The sequence below is a fragment of the Engystomops pustulosus genome, chromosome 4 (genome assembly GCF_040894005.1).
Source record: "Engystomops pustulosus chromosome 4, aEngPut4.maternal, whole genome shotgun sequence".
In the NCBI taxonomy this organism is placed as follows: domain Eukaryota; kingdom Metazoa; phylum Chordata; class Amphibia; order Anura; family Leptodactylidae; genus Engystomops; species Engystomops pustulosus.
The window spans coordinates 31,862,042-31,886,992 of NC_092414.1; positions in this window are offsets into that span (position 1 = coordinate 31,862,042).

A 24,951-nucleotide genomic window follows, 5' to 3' on the forward strand; every position below is an offset into this window, starting at 1 on the left:
TTCTACAAAAAGAGGTCAGGCCATGTTTTTGTAGAAGTAAAAGATAAATATAAAATGTAAAATTGTTGGACACCACTTTTTAGACTGTGTTTTTTGACACTTTCTTTTCACATTTTGGTTTGCAGCGTCTTTGGATGTTTAAGTAGCAATAGGAAAGATGCCAAAATCTTTAATGCTAGTTCAATAGTACTCGAAACAGATGACTTGTACGCAAGAAATTCTGATAGCTTTAAGACAGTGGTGGCAAAACTGTGACATGGGTGCCAAAGGTGGCACTCAAGAGTTCTCTCTATGGGCACCTAGGCAGTTGCCCCAGCACAGCCTTTGCCAGACAGCACTCAAAGCATTTCCGTGAAGCCAGGCAGCCATGGCCGTGCAATGCTCATCCCTATTTAAAGCGAAACAGCCTGGGACTCCAGGAGGAGCATGAAGTTATGGATGGGGTCAGGTCATCATTAGAACTACTGCTCCAGGCCTCTCAATTCATACCATTCGGAGGCTACTGAAGGAAAACTACAATGGTAGTCAAAATTTTACTTCATTGTTTCAATGTTAGTGGTGTCCTCAGGATGCCGATACGATTGAAACATGAGGCAGAGCATAGAGCAATAAGTTGCTGCTTAAAATGCCGTGTTGGCACTTTGAGATAAATTCTGTAGTAGTTTGGGGACTTTGGTTTTCTAATGGGTTCACGATTACTGACATAGGCCTTAATAAGGATATCAATTTCTTAACACTGGTGGGCACCTACTTTTAAGCTCTTGAGTCCTGAGATTAAATTAGTCCAAGAAAAACATTTGCATGAAGTTTGTGTGTTCTTCCAATGTCTTTATAAATGTCCTCTCACACTCCAAATATATACTGTAAAGTTAACTTCAATTTAGATTGTAAGTCCAATATGGACAGGGGTTGATTGCAGCGATGTCTCTACTATATATGAGTTATTTAATTTACAGTAGTTCATCAATGTATGTTCCATGCCTAGAATACAAAGTAAACTTAGCAGTAGTGATTTAAAATATACGTGTTTGGGTGGTGGCCTGGGGCCCGTGGTCACCCAAACCCCCACCCAAATCTTATACTGGGATGGACCTTGACCCATGAAATCCTTCATACATCTGTTCCAGCTCCAAAAACACTAGAGCCATTTCAGGACCTTTGAAGGTCCACCAAAGGTCCTGAAATCGCATATTGAAAGCAGACAGATGGGACACATCCTCCTTTCCCCAAGTAGCTTGATTCTAATATTACATGTAAGAAGTGAATTCTAGGGGGAAATAACATTCATACGGCCCAGGGCCCATGGCAGTCTTAATCCACCCCTACAACTTATTGTAGCAGTCTGCCTGGTGTCATTCTCCCATTGTTTTTCATACCGTTTATGGTCTAAGTATAAAATCTTCTATAATCCACACCTCGAAATGCTGTCTCCAAGACTTTTCACAAGCTGTAGCAATTTTTTGCAATGTGCCACCCGGAACAATATGAATATTATCCAACATGACCAGTTTCACATACGTCATTAACACTTTAGCCTTTACTCAGACCAATAACATTTCCTAAACTACCCTTATCCAATTTCCCCTCCTCTCTACATTGTCCTTCAAGGCCTAACTCGTGCACCTAAAAGTTACCCTGAATGCACATTGTACCGGTTCATATGCAGATTATTTGTATTAGCTTTATTTGTTTTATCTTATCCACTCACTGTACAAGCACTGTTACCTATTTCACTATCCATTCATTTTAAATTGCTCTGAACAGGGCCGTATAGTTTGAATTCATTATTAATTTATTAATCTGGATCGGTTGTCCGTACTTGTACTCCATAATTTGTAAAGTGCTGCATAATATGTTGGAGCTATATGATAGCTAAATAACGCTTCAAAACACAAACAGTATTCTTTTTTCTTGTCCTTGGAGATACGCTATAAATAACAACTTCATTTGCAAAAACAAATAATGCATTTCAAAATAATAACTTTAATTAATTTAATTAACATCTAAATTGCTTACATTTTTTTAATACCTTTGAAAGTTTTACCAGTGCAGTTTCCAGCAAAAATAACAAATTTTATCAAATGGCTTATACCCCATTAATCCTGTGCCAAAAGTACCTGTTACCATTGCCGAATATGTTTACATGTCATTTGAATTTAAAACTAAGGCAGCCAATCACCAGCCTCAATGGAGATTTGTCTTCTTCATTGACAAGTTACTCACACAGGCTGGGGGACACATCATTACTGGGACCATTGGACCACCAAGTGGTAAAGCGAAAAAACATGCTAATGGAGTGCCGAGGGTGCAGGTACACCAGGTTCAGACCTAAGGGTGGCTATATGGAGTCTCTTATTTCCAATATTAGAAGAACAGTACTACAAACAATACACAATAGTGGAGAGATATTCTGTATTAGGCCCAGAAGCCATAGGTTACTCCATTGGGCCTAAACAGTTTTTATCCTTTTTTGGAGAGAGATAGAAACTGTAGATTCTTGTTGAGTAACACAAGTAAAATTTCCATATACATAGGAAGGGAAGCAGTAATTAAGCTGTATCAGACTGAACTATCTGCTGTGAGATGGATGGGACATGGCTGAGGGAAGGGGCATGGCGATGGAGGAAAGTGATAGGATTAAACTGTTTCAGACTGAGCTGTCTGCTATGAGATGGAAGGGACATGGCTGAGGGAAGGTGCGGGGCTGAGGGAGGGAGGAAGTAGGATTAAGCTGTATTAGACTGAACTATCTGCTGTGAGATGGATGGGACATGGCTGAGTGAAGGGGCGTAGCTGAGGGAGGGAAGCAATAGGATTAAGCTGTATCAGACTGAGCTGTCTGCTATGAGATGGAAGGGACACAGCTAAGGGGAGGTGCGTGGCTAAGGGAGGGAGGAGTAGGATTAAGCTGTATCAGACTGAGCTGTCTGCTATGAGATGGAAGGGGCTTGCATGAGGGAAGGGGTGTGGCTGAGGTAGGGAAGCAGTAGGATTTAGCTGTTACAGATTGAGCTGTCTGTTGTGAGATCGGAGGCATAGAGCTATACCTGCAGGATTTGTTGGAATTTGTACTGAGTCTAGTGCATGAGGAGAGAGAGTTGACCTTTTTGAATCTTACTCAAAAGAATGAGGTTGATGTGTATAGCCAAACTCCCTGGCACAAAGGGTAAGACATTTTTTTAATTGGTAAAATACAGTGTCAATCCCGAGGAAGGCAAAAACTGATAATTCTGATACCGATGGGCCCCTAATGGAAAAAAAAGATGCATTGTAGACTAGAAAAACATCTAAATACATTTTTGAATCAACAACCCATGCCAAGAATATATTCGCATAAAATGTTAAATTTCAGTAATTAAAGAGGCATTCAGACCCCTATTAAACATGTCTTGTGCCTCTTCCATCACACATCCTTTGACAAAGAGTCCCACAGTTTCACTGCTCTTTCAACAAAGAATCCTGGTCTATAGCTATGGTAGAACCTCATCTCCACCAGAGGACTTACTTAGTGTGCAGTGTAATGTCATCCTATTAATGGAAGCCTAACGGCTTATCTTGTAGGTCCAGGAATGGGATTGCTGGCATCCCAAATTCCTGCCAGCAAGAGCATATTGAATTTCACTGCAGTCATAGACTATAACACAATCCAGCATCCAACACACAGACAGGATAATAAGGCCTGTGTTTTATTATCAAGATGATTTAATAGAACTTGGTGCAGCTGCAAGACTCTGCCGTCCTATAAATTTTTCGGAGGTGTTTTTTTTCTGTGTCATCTCACTTCTGCTTATAATGAAGAAGATTTAAATAAGCCGCTAAAGAGAAGGTCCCTCATGGTAAAGAAATGGCTGTTCTATAAGGGTCCATCTACTAAAAGTTTCATTGGATGGTGACGTCACTGATTTGTTACATTCAGGATTCACAACAAATCAATGTGATTGAGGTTACGATGAATCCATGAAGAACAGAGTTCTAAATAAATCTTATTACAATCACATTCCTATTACACTATGAAATCCCATAGAGTATGAAATGCTCTGCAGCAGCCCCCCCTAGTAATAAAATGCCCCATGCAGCTGCTCCCAGCGAAGAAATGTCACATGTAATTCTGCAGCAATGAAATGCACCTGCAGCAGCCTCCCCAAGTCATGACATGGCCCATCTCTCCAGTAATTAAATGATCTGCATCTGCCTCCCCTTGTAATAAAATGCCCCATGCAGCCTTCCGCAGTAAAGAAATGTCCCATGCAGCAGCCCCCTCAGTAATGAAATGCTCTGCAGGTTTTTATTTCTACAACACTTTTCAACGCTGAACCGGAGTCTATAAAGCAGTACAAGAAAGTAGCATTGCCATTTCTTATGCACTGCTAATTCCGTTTTTTTGTTTGATTTTATTTGTCCCCCAGTACTTTGACCAATTAAGTGTGGAGGTCTGTGAAGGGAGCATAGCTAGTGGGTCATTGGGCCGTTGGGCCGGCGCAGGGCGCCCCCACTCCACACCTGCGCATTACACATATCAAGGGGTTTTTCTACTGTAGGTTGAATCTGGCATAGAAATTCCGGCAGCAGAACCAAATTGAGATTTCAGATTTGGGGGGTATGAAGGGGGAGGATTGCATCATACACAGACGCAGCGCTTTTCCAGTGTATGATATATCTACCCTGATATCTTGTTTGTACTTATCCAATATTGATCTACAAATTACTTTATTCTATCATCTATGGATCGCCTTTTATCCTTCAATCTTTCCTTCCCTCCCTCTCTATCTACCAATCCATTCATCTATATCTATCCTTCCCCATTTACTAGATATCCTGAAATAATTGGCTCCATATTGTGACAGATGTGCGCACATGGTAAGAGTCTTAAGACTCCATGCGTTGCGCCATCATGTGTCACTATATGATAAATACGGATGCGGATCCCAGACTATCCTACGGCTGCATTCATAAGACTCCAAACGTTGCGCCATCATGTGTCACTATGTGATATATACAGATGCGGATCAAAGCCTATTCTATGGCTGCAATCATAAGACCCCACGCGTTGCACCATCATGTGTCACTATGTGATATATATGGATCCCAGTCTATTCTACGGCTGGGATCATAAGACCCCACGCATTGCGCATCATCTGTCACTATGTGATGTATATGGATCCCAGTCTATTCTATGGCTGGGATCATAAGACTCCAAACGTTGTGCCATCATGTGTCATTATGTGATTATATACGGATCCCAGTCTATTCTATGGCTGGGATCATAAGACTCCGCACGTTGCGCCATCATGTGTCACTATGTGATTATATACGGATCCCAGTCTATCCTACGGCTGCATTCATAAGACTCCACGCGTTGCGCCATCATGTTTCACTATGTGATATATACGGATCCCAGACTATTCTATGGCTGCTATCATAAGACTCCACGCGTTGCGCCATCATGTGTCACTATGTGATATATACGGATGCGGACCCCAGTCTATTCTATGGCTGGGATCATAAGACTCTGCACGTTGCGGCATCATGTGTCACTATGTGATATATACGGATGCGGGCCCCAGTCTATTCTATGGCTGGGATCACAAGACTCCGCACGTTGCGCCATCATGTGTCACTATGTGATATATACGGATGCGGACCCCAGTCTATTCTATGGCTGGGATCACAAGACTCCACACGTTGCGGCATCATGTGTCACTATGTGATATATACGGATGCGGGCCCCAGTCTATTCTATGGCTGGGATCACAAGACTCCACACGTTGCGGCATCATGTGTCACTATGTGATATATACAGATGCGGACCCCAGTCTATTCTATGGCTGGGATCACAAGACTCCACACGTTGCGGCATCATGTGTCACTATGTGATATATACGGATGCGGGCCCCAGTCTATTCTACAGCTGGGATCATAAGACTCTGCACGTTGCGCCATCATGTGTCACTATGTGATATATACGGATCCCATGTTTCCTGCTGCAGTCTATTCCGCCTTTACAGCTGTGTGATGCTTATGTACCTCTCAATCTCGCTGAGCACAATAAATTGTCATTTTCTGGAGTGTGACACTATGATGTCTCTTTTTCCAATTCCGCTCTTCCAGCAGACTTCATAAGTACTTCATAATCCACAGCAACTACAGCAGATGCATATAATTTATCCCCATTTGCATATCATTTGTAATAATGGGTGCGACGACAAAAACGCTCTGCTCTTAATGGGCGTACATCCTGGTTAACACTGCATTAATTGACGTAGGGAATACTCCATCATCATTAATGTAATATTGTTAACATCACATTTAATAGGCAGATAGCTTAGTTAATGTTAGGATGCACAAGATTTAAAGGGGAAGTGCGCTGAAATAATCCGTTTTGGTTTAATCAGTCATGTATAGTAATGACTTGTAGTCTATTAACATCTGCATAAAAGCAATTATTGAAATTAAGTGAAATTAATGCAATTAGGCTGCAGGAAAAATCAAGGATGCCTGACATCCAAATAGATGTGGAGCAACTCCGCATCAGGACCAACAAGAACATTCTGACTTTCTATTTCTATAGGCAATGACCCATTGTCACCGAGGCCATATAGAGATCTTCTGCTATTGTGAATGTCCCTATTACACATTGGAGCCGTGACTGGCGCAATTGTGAAAGTCAGCTGTACCCACTGCTGCCATGTTACCTAGATAAAGATGGTGCTACTATAATTGCCCCTTTTACTCATTGTCGCTATGGAACCCAAAAATAACTGGTTTTACCTGAAATCTATCGACATCGTAACTACAGTGGTAGCAGCCATAGCAGCTGCTATGTCAGGGGGCCCCGTCATCTGACCTTACACTAAAGAATGAAGAATGTGCACCATTATATACATATTACGCTGCACATTGTGGTATATATATTGTTTATGTGTGTGTATCTGTGATGTGTATATGCTGTATGTGTATATGGTATATGGTGTGTATAAATACAGTGCGTTATGTGTGTATGTAAGCTGAATGTTTGTATATGGCACTGTATGTGTGTATATGTGAGGTGTATATGCTCTATATGTGTGTAGCAGTGTATAAATGTGTATGTATGAGTGATGAACTGTATGTTTATGTATATAGGAATGTGATATGTGGATATTTTTATGCCGGCAGGGGGTCCCCTTCAGAAGTCTGCTATGGGGCCCTGCCTCTCCTAGTTACTCCACTGTCGATATCTATCCACTTCTGCTATGTCACCCAAATATAACTGGTACTATCATAAATACCCCTGTATCCATCACTGCTATGTCACCTATATATAACTGGTGCTATCAGAAATACCCTCTATATCCACTGCTGTTATGTCACCAAGATAACTGTTTTACCTAAAATATCCCATCTGTCCACTACTACTATGTCACCAAAAAAACTGTTTTACCCGAAATATCCCATCTATCCACTATTACTATGCCACCCAGATACAATTGGTGCTACCATAAACACCCCCTCTGTCCACTGCTGTTTTGTCACCCTAATATAACTGTTTTTACCTGAAATGCCTCATCTATCCACTACTACTATGTCACCCAGGTACAATTGAGGTTTTTGAGGGGCCTTGAGCCCCTCAGGCTCATTTGCATAATTTGAAAGCCTTTTTTTTGCAAGGACATAAGAAGTTAAAAGAAGAGCGGATCTTGCCAAGGGGGCCACACACCAGTATGTCAGTGTGCTTGGTTTACAATCCTTCATCCTGGTGGTAGATGTCCTTTAAACAGCTGCATGCCAATGATTGAGGTCTACAGAAAGTGCACCAAGTTTCTCTCCAATAAAAGTTTTTTTTTTTTTTCAGTAAGGACATTGACGGAAGTAGTAAAATTTGGAAATTAGGCTTCAAAATGGAAAGACTGCACTCGCAACGGGAGCCATGTTTCAAGCTGACTCAATTAAAATCATAGGGAACTCTCCCACCGCGGTTTATCAAGTCTGCTGCTTCTGACATGAGTTTCTCATTCAGCCTGGGATTCCTGCAGCTCTGACATGCTGGATTAATTGATGCATAAAACCTACAGAAAAACTATGGCGGGTCATTTAGAAATCAATATATGCTTTAAGCGCCAAAGTGTTAAACAATTTCTCACATGAAAAGGCACAGCGGTATTAAGATGACATTCAGAAAACAGGTGCGTCTGGTTTGTGCATATCGTGTATGGCCGATGTGCTCTGCTCTGGACTATCATTACTTTCCAATAAATCTTTATTAAAAAAAATTACAGTATTTTTTTGGACTATAAGATGCTCTTTTTAACGAGAAAAAGTCTTGCTAAAATGTTCCTGATTCTAAGTGCTAGGAGGATCCACCAATGCCAAACTCTCCTGAAAGTTCTCCTAGAGATCGTGTGAAGGACTGACAAAGCATTTCATCCAACCTTTGAGGGAGCCGAGTTTCTGTACTGCTCCCCCCCTCTTCTGGCTGTCCCAACAAAAGTTGCAGTTATTACTGCAGGACCTGGTGTGATGTCAGGAGCATGTGACTGATCACATGCTTCCTGCATCACTGCAAGGTCCTTAACCCCTTAACCACCTGGCCCTTTTTAGTTTTTTCACTTCCATTTTTCACTCACCACCTTCAAAAATCTATAACTTTTTTTATTTTTCCACATAAAGAGCTGTGTTATGGCTTATTTTCCACGTAACAAATTGCACTTCATAGTGACTGTATTTAATATTCAATGCCGTGTACTGGGAAGCAGGAAAAAAATTCCAAATGCAGTGAAAATGGTGAAAAAACGCATTTGCGCCATTTTCTTGCGGGCTTGGATTTTGCAGCTTTCACTGTGCGCCCCAAATGACATGTCTGCTTTATTCTTTGGGTTCGGTACGATTACAGGGATAACAAATTTGTATAGGTTTTATAATGTTTTCATACAAAAATTAAAACCTTGTGTACAAAAATAATTTTTTTTATTTTGCCATCTTCTGGCGCCAATAACTTTATCATACTTTGGCGTACGGAGCTGTGGGTGATGTCATTTTTGTGACTTTTGATGGCATTTTCATTGCTATCATTTTTAGGAGTGTGCAATCTTTTGATCACTTTTTATTGATTTTTTTATATTTTTCAAAATAGCAAAAAAGTGGCATTTTCGACTTTGGGCGCTATTTTCTGTTACGGGGTTAAACGCAGTGAAAAAACGTTACTATATTTTGATAGATCTAGCATTTTCGGATGTGGCGATACCTAATGTGTTTATGATTTTTACTGTTTATTAATATTTATGTCAGTGCTAGGGAAAGGGGGATGATTTTAATTTTTAGGTTTTTTTATTAAAACTTTTTTTTATTTTTACTATTTTTCAGACTACCTAGGGTACTTTAACCCTCATTCAATACAATGTGCAATTAATGGGTTAATGATGAATGATAATGTAATGAATGGGTTAAAATGAGACAGCCTTGGGTCTTCGGAAGACTCGAGGCTGTCATGGCGATGGGTTGCTGCTCCCTGATGACATCATGTGGAGCGACGATCCATGGCAAGATGGCAGCGTCCATGCGCCGCCATGTGTTTGAAGCCGCCGGCAGTGATCGACGGGAAAACATCTGCGATCGGTGCTAGCAATATGCAACAAAGACTTACTGGCTATGGAGAGGGCTCGGCCCCCGAGCCCTTTCCATGAACCTGGACCCGGCTAGTACGGTGCAAGTCGTGAAGGGGTTAAAGGAAATTTGCTATTTGCTTTATGCATTGTGATCTAAAGATACCTTGAGAATGCTGTAGCAACATATCTGGTTTAATCCCTGAAAAAACAATTATAAAATTCAGGACCTTGGGAAAGCTGGATGCAGACTAGCTGCTGCACATAAACACATTACTGAACTGTCCAGAGAGGACTAATGGGCAACCTGAGCTGGGTGACTCATACACAGCAGCTGGCTGATGGTGCAGTGATTGATTACTTCTGCCTGTCAGAGACAACTGACAGCTTATGCTGGGCGGGACAATGCTGGAGCAATGCAAAATAAGGGTAAGGAGAAGAGCTGAGGCAGCCACAGGAGCAACATAGCCTCAATATCATAATTATATAATTGTTTTTACAGCAAAACAATTCAATTCAGGGATTAAACAAGATATGTTTCTGTAACACTGTAGCTACGGCATTCTGAAGGTATGTTTGGTATATGATGCATAAAAGAAAATGGTTGATTTCCTTTAAATCCTTTCATGTCGCCTGCGGAAGGAACCAGAGAAGATGTTACGGCTGGAAATGGATATGAAGAAGAGCTGTGTGTGAGTGAATGGATGTAGCAGTATTGAGTGTGTTCATGTGAGTGTATGTATGACTCAGACCTGAGTAAATGTAGTAAAAGGTGTGTGAGTAAATGTATGTAGAAGAGCTGTGTGTGCATAGGTTTAGCAGAGTTGTGTACTCAGAGCAGCTTGCTGTATATATATATATATATATATATATATATATACATATATATATATATATATATATATATATATATATACATATATATATATATATATATATATATATGTATATATATATATATATATATATATATATATATAGTTAAAGGGGTTGTCCACTATCAGTAAATATTGTTAGTGTAATGAAAAGTTTTACTATTTTTGAATATAGGAAGCCTCATTGTTTACCTCCTTTGGTTAAAAATCGGTCCCTGGTCATGTGATGTCGGTCGAGTATTGGGCTTGTCTTAACACCCAGCTCTGAATACTCTCTGTGTTACTAGTGGCTTCATATCACAATGGTCTGTTTTTTATCCACAGGAAGTTCACTATGAAGATTCCTATAGAACAGGGTGGCCCGCGGACCGTTTCTATGCGGCCCCCGGCAGTCAGGCAGGGGCTTCCTTCCGTCCGGACAGGAAGCTCCTGCCCGTCACAGTATAGTGCTCGATGCGTCCGGAAACGGCCGCTCGAGCACTATTATTGCAGGTGGAGCTGTCCGGCAGCTGCTAGAAGAAGACGCGGGAGCCAGAGGTGAGTATAGGATTTTTTAATTTTTTTAAGCAGCAGTAAAAACATTGTGCCAGCGGGGGGGCCTAATATATGAAATAATTCATTATGGGAGCATCATATAAAATAACGAATGGTGGGGGGGGGGGACATATAAAATAACTAATGGTGGGGGGACATATAAAATAACTAATGGTGGGGGGGGGGCATATAAAATAACTAATGGTGGGGGGCATATAAAATAACTAATGGTGGGGGGGCATATAAAATAAGTAATGGTGGAGGGGCAGCATAGGAAATAATTAATGGTGGGGGGAGGGCATAGGTAATAATTATGAGGGACAGTCCAGTAATTAATAGAGGGGCAGCATATTCAATAATTAATGGAGAGGGGTCCCAGTATATTAATAATTAATTGACCCAATTAATTAATTGATTGGGCCAGTATATAAAATAGTTCACAAGGGGGTGCAGTATATTAAATAATTAATTGAGGGGGGGGGCAGTGTATTACAGATGCGGTCACATGTACTGCTATTATCCGGCCCTCCAACGGTCTGAGAGGGACAATGAACGGCCCCCTATGTAAAATGTTTGGGGACCCCTGGTATAGAATGTCAGCAAGCAGAGATCTAGAAAACTGATACAAATTAATACAGAAAGAATATTGGAAAATTGTATAACCTTTCATGACATAAACAATATCAATTATTTCCTGAAAGCGGACAACCCCTTTAAGGATCAAAAATTGGTTTCAATATAAATAGGGTTTTTTTTTTACAAACTTTCCAATCAATATGAATTTTTCTTTCTTCAGTTAATCCCACTGATATTGTTCAACTTACTATCTACACTTTTTCGCCTGATTTTAATTTTATGTTAGTATTTTATGTTAGTTTATGTATATTTTTTATATATTTTTTTTGTATATTCTTGTGCATTTACAGCACACATGGATTGCAGGAAAAGGGTTAAGCTATCCGAATTTTTGCATTAAAGCGGATTTTCTCTTTAAAGCCGTGAATGTTGCAGTTATATTGGTCTCCCTATGGATGTTGGCCCTGAGCTACTGCCCTTATTGTACCTTTTATAACCTTTCATGGACAGGGATAACTCTACCTTATTGATGGCATTGCTTGCCGCACCACTATGTGCAGTGGAGTGTGACATGGCAATAATCTTTATTAACGAAAGCTGTGTCAGATGCTAGACCAGAGACCCAGAGAAGCCGGAAATAACACACCAGGTAAACCATTGCTCATAGCATTGCTACGTATTGTTAGATATGTTCCTTATTTATGAATATATAGAGACCCCGCAGGCAGAAGTCAGCCTTGCCTTTCTGTATTCTGCCCTTCCTTGATCTCCGATGCCCATTAGCAAATATCATTGGAAATTCTGAACGTTCCTTCTCATGCAAGAGTCAAGAGCTTACACATTGTACCTACGAATGTAATGTAATGGCCGTTAGATAGAGCTGTTAAACCACAAAGAAAAATCACGGTGATGACCATTTTTATTAGCCCTTAATAAAAATTTCCCATCAATATCTCTCCAAAATAAGAAAATAACTGGAAGATTTTCCACTGTTGAATGTGCTCAGAATGAGGAGCTGCGGGTTGAATAGAAGATGGTGAGCTGTGCCGAGTTGTAGACTACACATCCCGTTCCTATGATGTATCTCAGTGTCTTGGACCCCTTATTGAGTGAAGTTCATGTGGTCAGATGGGACCAATATAGAGTTTTTTAGTATAAACTCCACTCTCCACGTTTGAAGGAAAAAGGAAGAGTATATCTCCAAGAACAGCATTTCGTGAAGACTGGGGGTGGAAACATCTTCCTTAGGGACTTCCTAAAAGTGTACAACACAACTGCATTATATTGAAGCTAGAATGCATGGGGCCATCTATTGGGAGATTCTGTACCAAATATTATTTTGAATGTGATAAAAAATGCAAAAAATTTAAACTATTTGGATGAGAATTCAAATCTCTGGATCTGTATTGATTAGAGATGAGCGAGCACTAAAATGCTCGGGTACTCGTTATTCGAGACAAACTTTTCCCGATGCTCGAGTGCTTGTCTCGAATAACGAGCCCCATTGAAGTCAATGGGAGACTCGAGCATTTTTCATTGAAAGAACAAATTGAAAGAAGAACACTGAAGAACACATTGCAGATGTTTGCAGATGTTTTCAATGGAAGAACACATTGAAAGAACACAGTGAAGAACACATTGCAGATGTTCACGTATATCTGCTAACTTATGGAAGACACGTGTGCACAACGCTGTTCTTCAAAATAGTATGTGAAGAACAATATGTGTGAAGAACACATTGCAGATGTTTCCATACATAAGTGAAAAATACATTTTACTGCACCAAAATATTCACATAACCATAAAATCACAATTATTAACCGCTTTCACACTGTAGGTGCAGAGGCTGTATGAAGAGGGCTCATGGGGTGAAAATGTATTTTTTATAATTTTTTAAAATTTATTAAAAAACATAATATCATTGGAAATTCTGAACGTTCCTTCTCATGCAAGAGTCAAGAGCTTACACATTGTACCTACGAATGTAATGTAATGGCCGTTAGATAGAGCTGTTAAACCACAAAGAAAAATCACGGTGATGACCATTTTTATTAGCCCTTAATAAAAATTTCCCATCAATATCTCTCCAAAATAAGAAAATAACTGGAAGATTTTCCACTGTTGAATGTGCTCAGAATGAGGAGCTGCGGGTTGAATAGAAGATGGTGAGCTGTGCCGAGTTGTAGACTACACATCCCGTTCCTATGATGTATCTCAGTGTCTTGGACCCCTTATTGAGTGAAGTTCATGTGGTCAGATGGGACCAATATAGAGTTTTTTAGTATAAACTCCACTCTCCACGTTTGAAGGAAAAAGGAAGAGTATATCTCCAAGAACAGCATTTCGTGAAGACTGGGGGTGGAAACATCTTCCTTAGGGACTTCCTAAAAGTGTACAACACAACTGCATTATATTGAAGCTAGAATGCATGGGGCCATCTATTGGGAGATTCTGTACCAAATGTTATTTTGAATGTGATAAAAAATGCAAAAAATTTAAACTATTTGGATGAGAATTCAAATCTCTGGATCTGTATTGATTAGAGATGAGCGAGCACTAAAATGCTCGGGTACTCGTTATTGGAGACAAACTTTTCCCGATGCTCGAGTGCTTGTCTCGAATAACGAGCCCCATTGAAGTCAATGGGAGACTCGAGCATTTTTCATTGAAAGAACAAATTGAAAGAAGAACACTGAAGAACACATTGCAGATGTTTGCAGATGTTTTCAATGGAAGAACACATTGAAAGAACACAGTGAAGAACACATTGCAGATGTTCACGTATATCTGCTAACTTATGGAAGACACGTGTGCACAACGCTGTTCTTCAAAATAGTATGTGAAGAACAATATGTGTGAAGAACACATTGCAGATGTTTCCATACATAAGTGAAAAATACATTTTACTGCACCAAAATATTCACATAACCATAAAATCACAATTATTAACCGCTTTCACACTGTAGGTGCAGAGGCTGTATGAAGAGGGCTCATGGGGTGAAAATGTATTTTTTATAATTTTTTAAAATTTATTAAAAAACATAAAAACCTATATAAATTTGGTATCACAGTGCTCTTAACGAACCGAAGAATAAAGCAGAGGTGTTACTTGGAGCGCTCAGTAAAAACTGAGCCCACAAGAAAGTGTGTTTTGTCCATTTCACCACATTTGGAATTTCCAGCTTCCCAGTACTTGGCATGGAATAATAAATAACATCACAGAGAAGTAAAATTTGATACGCAAAAAATAAGCATTCACACAACTCTTTACACTAAAAAAAAACCCTTGTCCTTAAGGAGTTAAGCAACAAGAAACAGATCCCCCTTTTCCTACTTTGTCATATATAATGGTGTTCTCATCATTCCTTGCCGCAAAGTAGGAGGCAAAAATAATAAAAAGAGGAGGAAGGACTGCGCACAGCGTGAGGACTGCACAGATACAAAACATAACAGTTTGAAGCTCGGCGTCTATGACCCACAAGCTGTACGGCTGAGAAGAGAGACAGGCAGATAAAGGAAAGCAGTCTGACAGATCCGGGCCTGGAACCATAGATCGAGGCACAACCGCAGCATCCCATGAAATGAATTGGCATCCTGAGATAAAAACAACAGAGGGGGTCCGAAACTAATGATGGATGGGTATAGGAAATATAAAAAGGATCATGTAACCTTCTATCCTACTTTTTATCTGAATTTATTTGGCTGCTATTCTATTCCACCCGTGTTAAGGAACCATCTCTCTGCTGTTTGATGTATCTGCAGACATCTCTTTTCTTGAGCTGTCAATTGTATTCATAGAGCCAGATGTATCACTATTGCTGCGCACTAGTCTTGTTGTTGCGCCAGAATTATCACAAGCTAAAACCATCTGTGATAAGTTGAGTTCCTGCCTCTTATTAATCACTTTACTCTGGAAGCAATTTAGGTGCAATATAGGTGCAATGTTAGATTCAGGCTCCATGTGATCCCTCTACAAGCTCCTCTCTGCTTCTCTCCCACACCCCAGCATAAGAATGACCCTCACAGCAGAGCCTAGGTGTGTGACCCTGCAACCAGTGACCTCCTCAGCAGATGCTTCCTGGGCTTATACTCTGTTGCCTCCTATAATTCTGGTCAGTATCCTCCTTAGACACTAGTGCGGTTATCCTGCTACATGGGGAACACTTTTATGTATTGTCTGCAAAATCCAGCTCCTACATATTTCTCTTCTCTCCTGCTCTGAGCTGCTGCTTTTGCAGATTGTTTGTAAATAGAAGCTCATGAACTGTAAACAGAGGCTGCAGGTAGTGTCTGTAGTGTCTCCTGATCTCTGCTGCAAGAGCTCAGTGTTGCTTCTCAGTTTACGCCACCTTCAGGCTGTAGTGTTTTTGCACCTAAATGAAAAAGTCGTAATGAAAACATCTGAATCGGTAGGATAAATGAGGAAAACATAGTTATTTTTGTTGGATGGCTAGTTTGATGTTTAGGCACAAAACTGGCATAAAAACAGTGTGACAATATAAATAGGCGCAAAAACAACAGAACAAACAAGTGATACATCTGGCCCATAGTCCCTTGCACTTCTTTGCACATATCACATTCTATTAGTAGTTCAATATATTCTTCTCAGTCTTAGGCCTCATGCACATTACATACACTCACCGGCCACTTTATTAGGTACACCTGTCCAACTGCTTGTTAACACTTAATTTCTAATCAGCCAATCACATGGCGGCAACTCAGTGCATTTAGGCATGTAGACATGGTCAAGACAATCTCCTGCAGTTCTCCCGAGCATCAGTATGGGGAAGAAAGGTGATTTGAGTGCCTTTGAACGTGGCATGGTTGTTGGTGCCAGAAGGGCTGGTCTGAGTATTTCAGAAACTGCTGATCTACTGGGATTTTCACGCACAACCACCTCTAGGGTTTACAGAGAATGGTCCGAAAAAGAAAAAACATCCAGTGAGCGGCAGTTCTGGAAATGCCTTGTTAATGCTAGGGGTCAGAGGAGAATGGGCAGACTGGTTCGAGCTGATAGAAAGGCAACAGTGACTCAAATCGCCACCCGTTACAACCAAGGTAGGCAGAGGAGCATCTCTGAACGCACAGTAAGTCAAACTTTGAGGCAGAGGGGCTACAGCAGCAGAAGACCACACCGGGTGCCACTCCTTTCAGCTAAGAACAGGAAACTGAGGCTACAATTTGCACAAGCTCATCGAAATTGGACAGTAGAAGATTGGAAAAACGCTGCCTGGTCTGATGAGTCTCGATTTCTGCTGCGACATTCGGATGGTAGGGTCAGAATTTGGCGTCAACAACATGAAAGCATGGATCCATCCTGCCTTGTATCAACGGTTCAGGCTGGTGGTGGTGGTGTCATGGTGTGGGGAATATTTTCTTGGCACTTTTTGGGCCCCTTGGTATCAATTGAGCATCGTTGCAACGCCACAGCCTACCTGAGTATTGTTGCTGACCATGTCCACCCCTTTATGACCACAATGTACCCAACATCTGATGGCTACTTTCAGCAGGATAATGCGCCATGTCATAAAGCTGGAATCATCTCAGACTGGTTTCTTGAACATGACAATGAGGTCACTGTACTCAAATGGCCTCCACAGTCACCAGATCTCAATCCAATAGAGCATCTTTGGGATGTGGTGGAACGGGAGATTCGCATCATGGATGTGCAGCCGACAAATCTGCGGCAACTGTGTGATGCCATCATGTCAATATGGACCAAAATCTCTGAGGAATGCTTCCAGCACCTTGTTGAATCTATACCACGAAGAATTGAGGCAGTTCAGAAGGTCCTACCCGTTACTAGCATGGTGTACCTAATAAAGTGGCCGGTGAGTGTATGTCATCACAACTGCTGACTTAGCTCTTCATATCTGCCTTTCTTCTTTCTGTAAAAGCTATTATTTTAGAGAAATTTCTGTTTTCAGTATTTAAATGCCAGCAGCGTGCTTGCAGAAACCTATTGTACACTACTCTCTGAGGATGTCATGTGATGCAATTTTTTGGGAAAGAATGGTGGTGCACGTACACCGCTGGAATTTAAATGCCCCCAGCACTATTTAAAGGGTAACATCTGTAATCGATGACAGAACCAGTCTTAGTTGTCAATGGTGGGAGTGAGCATTCAAACAGAACTTTTGGTACCAGAACTTAAACAAATCTGCTCATCTCTAACAATGACACTATTCTCCAAAGAATGTACCTGGTATGGCAGCTAATTTCCACTTACCTAGATCACACAGCATTAGAAAGTAAAAATAATTTGGGATAGATGGACAACCGGGAATGAATTTGGCATTTGAGGGCAAGCAAAGTTATATCTTGACCTCCAAGGATAGACTCTGCCACTTGTTCTGACACGGCTCTAATCTAATCCTCCTGCTCTAAGTCTAGCTCTTGCTTGAGGTTTGACCACTAGCTGGAAGAGGAAGGCCAAGATTAGGTGGAGAGATGGGCCGGCCAGGGCTATATCACATCAAGGTACATAATGAGAGCATGTGGGTCACATCTCTTCTCAAGTGCATCCCACCCTTGTGTGGAGTGTTCTCCATGGGCCCCATGCATTTTTGTGGGATGCATTATTCATAAGTTCAGACCATGAAAATATAATAAAATAAACTTTTGATACAATCCAAGGGCCTGGTTTTCGGTCACTCTGCATAAAAAGGGGGAAAAGCCATACCCCCCTGTCCCAGAAGTTACATGAAGAGGTTTAGACCTCTTGTTTTATCCATAGGTGGCCGGACTGCCGGACAGGAGGAGGCAGGCACAGGGGGAGGCTCTGTGCCCGCCCACACCCTTTCACGCACCCTCTATGCCCAATTTGTGCAACAAATTGCAATTATCTCATTACTTCTACACCAGAAAACTGATAAATGTCCTCAATAGTTTGTATGGGCATACAGGGACAGTTAAGGCACAGTAGAATTATACAGGATTGCTTTAAAATATGATTTCTATAAAACATCTCCAGAACGACTTAGTTGGAGGTTAATACCTAAAATTCCTGGTGATCAATGGTGACTTAAAGGTTATTATTCCTCCTAATAATAATAATCTTTATTTATATAGCCTCCTGATGGCCTTGGCTGGCTTTTGTGTTAAATGGTTTTCCATCTACTGTCTATGAAGACCTGTCAGACATGAGACCCCCACTGATCAGCAGTTTCCGGCTGCCATGAAACATGAATAGCTCTCTTTGTAGTGCCTGAGTGAGTCAACTGCAGCTCAGGTTTTTAAAATGGAGCTGCATTACTATAGATTGACCACCACTATACTGAGAACAGAGCTGTTCTTCAACAGATTGGTGGGGGTTCCGAGTATCGATCACCATCGATCTGCTATTGATGACCTATGGATTTAAAAATAAGATGGAAAACCTCTCAAACCTATAAACCATCCAAGACCATGAGGTTTTCTTTCGGGTCCAGTATCTCAGGTCCATTTGTATCCCTGAAAACCTTTCTAACCACGCAATTGGTTATTTTTATTGAGTTTTTGCTTTTTATGTATAATTTTATCATTCTTTTCATTCAAGTCATGCCGTTGACCTGCAAGGAAACAGATCTGCGGAGCGTTTCTTTCATTGCTCGAAGCCTCTAACAGTCAGTGAAGTTTCTTTGTGAGACTTTATTTTATGTATTTGGTGTTTTCTGAATAAAATGTATTTTACCTCGCGACCTCGCCTTCTCCCTGTAATAGAAAGACAGATCTTTGTGGTATAGCTCTGTGTGCATAGAGGTCTGTAACGATTTATTTTTGTTCTGTACTGGATCAGTGCCACATAACTTTACCCATTATATGTCCTCGGGTGTGGGTTGGCACACAACCAAATCCCACTGACTCCGTGCCATCGGTGTCTAGGGTGTTTCCGATTTGTTCGGTGAGCTTGTAAATGGTTATATGTGTCTCTGACTCAGTAGGAGCTTCGCCCTGTCACATCCTCTCAGTATCCCTCTAATACGGAGCGTTTGATGTGGTCGGTTCTGTGTTAATCAAAAACGACAAGAGATGAGGGTCAAATGTGATTTCTACTTAGAGAAACAAACTGGCAGAGGGCTTAGGACTTTCCCTCCAGCCTTGTGTAATTATATGGGTAAATGGTAGGGAAAATATTTGCTTATATACAGTCTATAGGTGACAACTATATCCTGAAAAAAAAATATTTCCCATGAGAGGCCCATAGAGTAGTGTCAAAAATATTACAACAAATATTACATCAATGAGCACTGGTATTTTTGCCATTTATTTATTCCACCCTCCTGTAGAGGTTTGGATAAAAAAATGGATAAAAATATACTTGTACATTTTCAATTAGATTTTTTATCGAATGTTATACAGATGAAAAAACAAAAAAAAAATAAACATAAAACTCCCCCAACCTTGAGAAATGGTAGATACAGACTCACTCTTATATACCATATTGTATGGACTATAAGGCACACTATTTAGCAAGAAAAAATCTAGCTAAAAAGTGGCTGCATCCAAAGGCCAGGAGGATGCAACTCTGCCAGGCCCTCCTGAGTGTTTTCCCAGAAATCTGGTGAAGTGCTGACAAAGCACTTCACCTGATCTCCGAGAGAGGAGAGCCCCTGCATTGCTCACTCCCTGTTCTTGCTCATCCTGGCAAAAGTATAACTGCAGGATCTAAATGATGTCAGAAGCATGTGACTGACCAGCGCAAGGTCTTTTAATCCATTCATGCTGCCAGGGGATAGGGCCAAGGAAGAAGGTGTGGCTGGGACTTAGTATGAAGAAGACCTGTGTATATGAATGGATGTAGCAGTGTAGAGTATGTTCATATAAGTGAATGGATGTAGCAGACCTGAGTGAGTGAATGTAGCAAGGGATGTGTGAGTGAATGGTTGTAGCACAACTGTATGAGTAAGATACTGTAACAGAGATGTGTGTGAGTAAATGTGTGTAACAGAGCTGTGTGTCAATGAATGTATGTATCAGAGCTATGAGTGAGTGAATAAATTTAGCAGAGATGTGTGTAAGTGAAAGGATGTAGCAGGGCTTGTTCTCTCTGTTTGTGTGTGACCAACAGCAAATTTTTAATTGGTGTCAAATCTATTTTTACAATTTTTTTTGGATGACTAAATCTGGCATCTTATAGTAAGGTACGTCTTATAGCCCGAAAAATATGGTAATTAATTTTACCCCACTATGTTTCAGTCTCTTAAACTCATTCATTTTGGAAACAAATATCCTTATTCCTGGTGATGTTGCTTTTAGTGACTAGCTGAGAATGTGTTGCATTCCCAGCACAGAAAAAATATCTCTATGCATTTCTCTAATAATTTCCATGTTACCTATGAAGAAGAGGCTAACTAAAATCTTGCTTTGGCTGTCAAACATGTATACGGTTTTACTTTATTTCCCCATAACCTTGATGTTTACATATCCTTTTTAGCTTCTTTGCTTTGCTCTGAATTCCATGATGCCTCAGCACAGCATCACATGGTCAGCCACTGTGATTTATCTTCACTTTTTTTTCTGGAATGGAAGTGAGGTCGAATTTAAACTTTATAACAAAGTGACATGAACTTATCCATTCATTAATAAGTGGATGGTTTCTACAATGCCCGAGGTCCAAGTCTGTTCGGGCGTTCATGGTCACAGTAATGAAGATAAAGGGGGTATTCATCAGGCTTCTGTGTCACGCTGGCAATGTTGAAGGCCTGAAATAATCACAAATGCTTATTGCTATTCCTTGCAATTATTTACCCCTTTCCATCACCTCCACACCAGAGGGGTGTGGAGGCGCATGAACGGGGGACTCGGCCGTCCAGGGGGAGGGCCAGTGCAGGGCGGTCCTGTCTCCCGGCCTGTGCACTCGTTGTGGAAATTGTGAGAACATGTGAGAATTTGCTAGCTATGTTCTTTTCTACGCCAGTTAGGGCCAGGCGTAGAGATAAACACTGTTCTGGTCCCCACTGGATACATCAAGAAGCTCATGCAGCGGCATATGATAGAAAAAACCCAAAGAGTTAGGCCCCTTCCACACTTCCGTTTTATCACGCGTGTTTTCTGTGCGTGCTTTTGACGCGCAGAACTTGCATTGCACTCTGACCCATTGTAATCAATGGGTTTTTCAGACTTGCATTTTTTCACGCACACACGCGCGTTTTTTTTAACGCGCGTTTAAATTTCGACATGCTCTACTTTTGCAAGTCACGCGCGTGAAAAACGCACCATACAAGTCTATGGAGACGCATCAAAAACGCATTGCACTCTGAGACACATGCAAGTGCAATGCGTTTTTCACGCATCAATTGCCATAGAAAAGATAGAGCTCAGTTCTGAGTCCCTTTCACGCGCATTTTCTGCGCGTGAAAAACGCACTGACCAAACCCTGATCGCTCCCTGATCAAACTCTGACGTGTTCTGCAACGCAAGTGTGGAAGGGGCCATAAAGAGCAAATAAAGATAGGCACCTCCAGTCCTGCAATCCTCATACATTTCTTCTGGGTCTTGACGCACCAGAGCCCATACTGGACCTTTGAAGATCCTTAAACTTAAGAGCTGAAAGCCATCAGAAAAGTTGCCCTTCCTTTGATGTAGTTTTGGTACATACGGTAAGTAGTAAATGTAAAACTATTAAAAAAATATGAGAAAAAAAGCCAAGTATAAGGTCACTAAATGACACTCCAGTCCCCAGGTCCCACGATCCGGCAATGTTCTGCACTGTACATATCCCCACTAAGCAACGCTCCTGATAAAAGCTTTTTTTGCTTCTTTTATTTAAGTATTTTAAAACATTTCTCTGATTTCATTTTGTCCTTTACCAAATGTCAGACTGAAAGCGAAGATAAAAGAAGAAAAGGACAGTTCATAGGCTATCAACATAAAGCCCTACTATTTATAAGGAATATAATTTACATACATGACATAGCATAGATTGATGTCCGGTAGGTAATAGCTAAAAGAATGCTGAATGTTAACAATGCACACAAAAAGGTCAGCACTAAACGCCCATGGAAAAATTTTATCTACGGGTCAAAAATACAGTAATTACAAATAATTTATAAAACTGACAGTAGGAAGGTATACAAAATAATACAGATTAAATATCAAACACAATAATAAGTTTTTTTTAAAAAGGCAATACTGTATGTATAGTCGATATCACTTTCAGCTCAAAACCATATACTGAACCATGTACCTTTTTGAAAAGGTCCTCTTTATGCATCCATAAATAGATGAAGATGAGTCCCAGTGATTTTCAGTGCACCCTTTTTTCTGAATCGAATCGGTCCAAAACAATGTTGTCCCAATTTTTAGAATTTAAAATTATTATATTATCCACTCTAGACCTTTAAAACAAACCTTTAAGACAAATATTTCTCATAAAAAGCTCCCATCATGATTTTTTTTTTTTAATTAGATTTTTTAATTTTCCCCCAGCAATCCCTCCTCCGCAATATCTAGGATGAAACATAAATGAAGAAATAAAATCATAATAAGTAGATAAAGTATAGCTTGAAAAATAAAAACAAAAATTCTTTACACAATGCCATAATGTCAAGTCAATAAAAATTTATTTTTTATAAATTAAATGTAAATATTCAGCAAAATTTAAGAATAAAACCAAAATTTATCCTTCTCGAAACAACCCTATCGCTTCAAACATTTGGTTTGGCTTTGTGTATGTATAAATAATCTAAGAAGTGGATCTTCGTATTAGATACTTCTGTATCCCTGGGGAAATAAGTTAGGCAACAAGAAAAAAAATCTGACCATATAATTTTACCCATGAGAGGAGATTCCATTCAATGTTAGATTATGGCCCTCAATCTTCATAGTTGTCACTTAAAGCTATCGGCTCAATATTTGTAAATGTCCAACCATTCATCTTCCATATCATCTAGACAGATAGTTAAATACACAGACTAGGAAAATAGTTAAGTAGACAGTGGATGAACACTTCCTATGACCAAGCCCTGTTAATTGGTATAAAGAAGTGGCTACAGACTTTGTTGCTATTTGATGGCCCACTCTTCTATAGTATATAAAAGATACCACCAAAAACAGTGGATTTCGAAAATCTTTTCCTCACTGGTTAATTGTATCTTTTAAATGACTTCTCTATGTCATAACATCTGCAACACCCCTGCCAATGCAGTGTGTTGCGCAACTAAACTACCCATAGATGTAATAGGAATACATGAAATGGATCACCTCCGTAAGACCTCCAGTGTCTATAAATGGTAATGCAGCCTGGGAAGGAATGCTGTTTATTAATGATCAATAACATGCACTGATAACTTGTAATTGTATTTGTCACAAAGGTGCTGGTTGGATAACACAGATGGGCTAGCAATTCCCAAAAGTTATATAAACCCTTAGGGTGGAAAGTTCTAATTTCTTTCTCCTGAGGTCTCTACAGGTAGAGTCCAGTGAGTGCTGAGGAACAGCACTCCTCACCGCATGGCCTGTAGCCATCAGGCCTCTGCAGGATTCTGAGGTACCAACCAGAGCCTGCCTTGGAGCGATGCATAGCAGCCACTTGGCCACTCATGTCCAGCCTAAAGCTACCAGGCTGTGAGCAACCTCTGCCGAACACCATCCAACCAGCGACCTTCAACCAGTTGCTGCTGTTGGATAGTGTGACCCTGTGGAGTGCTAGTCCACTCAGGTACCAAAGGGCATCCAGATGCCTCCAAGCTCAAAATGCTAGGCCCTAGTGGGGGGGGGGGATTCATCTCACATTTGATGCTATATCATATTTTTTAGACAGTATCAATATTAGTGCCAACAGTACAAATGTTGTAATCCCACAAACTGGTCAGAAAACAAAAAGAGCTGGTCTATGGAAATTTGCCAAATATGTGGCATTCTTGTGTGTTCCCTGGAGTCAGAACTTTAGGAGATATTAGATTTTTTTACACTGTGAATTTGCTGAAAGCTGGGTTTTGTTTCTATGCCATCGGACGGTCCAACTGATTCGGACTGAGCGCGGGATGTAACTTTCAAATTGTTTCGCAAGCCCTAGCACTTAGATGCACCACTAAAAAGATGGTGAACTCTGTCCGATCTTAGTGAATCGCGGCACGGTGCATTATAGTTGGACAATGCTCTTTATGTGAACTCCAGTGACTGGGTAAGTAGATGTGTCCCAGTTAAGTGTGATACGCATGAACAGATACATCTACGTTCTGATTAGCCATGCAATGAGCCAGGGGACTTCTGGGCTTAGGGCCCAGAGGTGGGACATACCATATTTCACCACTGTTGGACTGGACCGCTAGAGTACCAGATGAACCTCTGTTGAGTAGAGGCACTAAACCCATAGTGGATTCAGAAATAAAGCAAAAGAAAGTGCAGTTTTGCCGACTAGTACGGTCTACTCCCCATGAGAAAGGCTGGGTTCACAGACTAGTTTT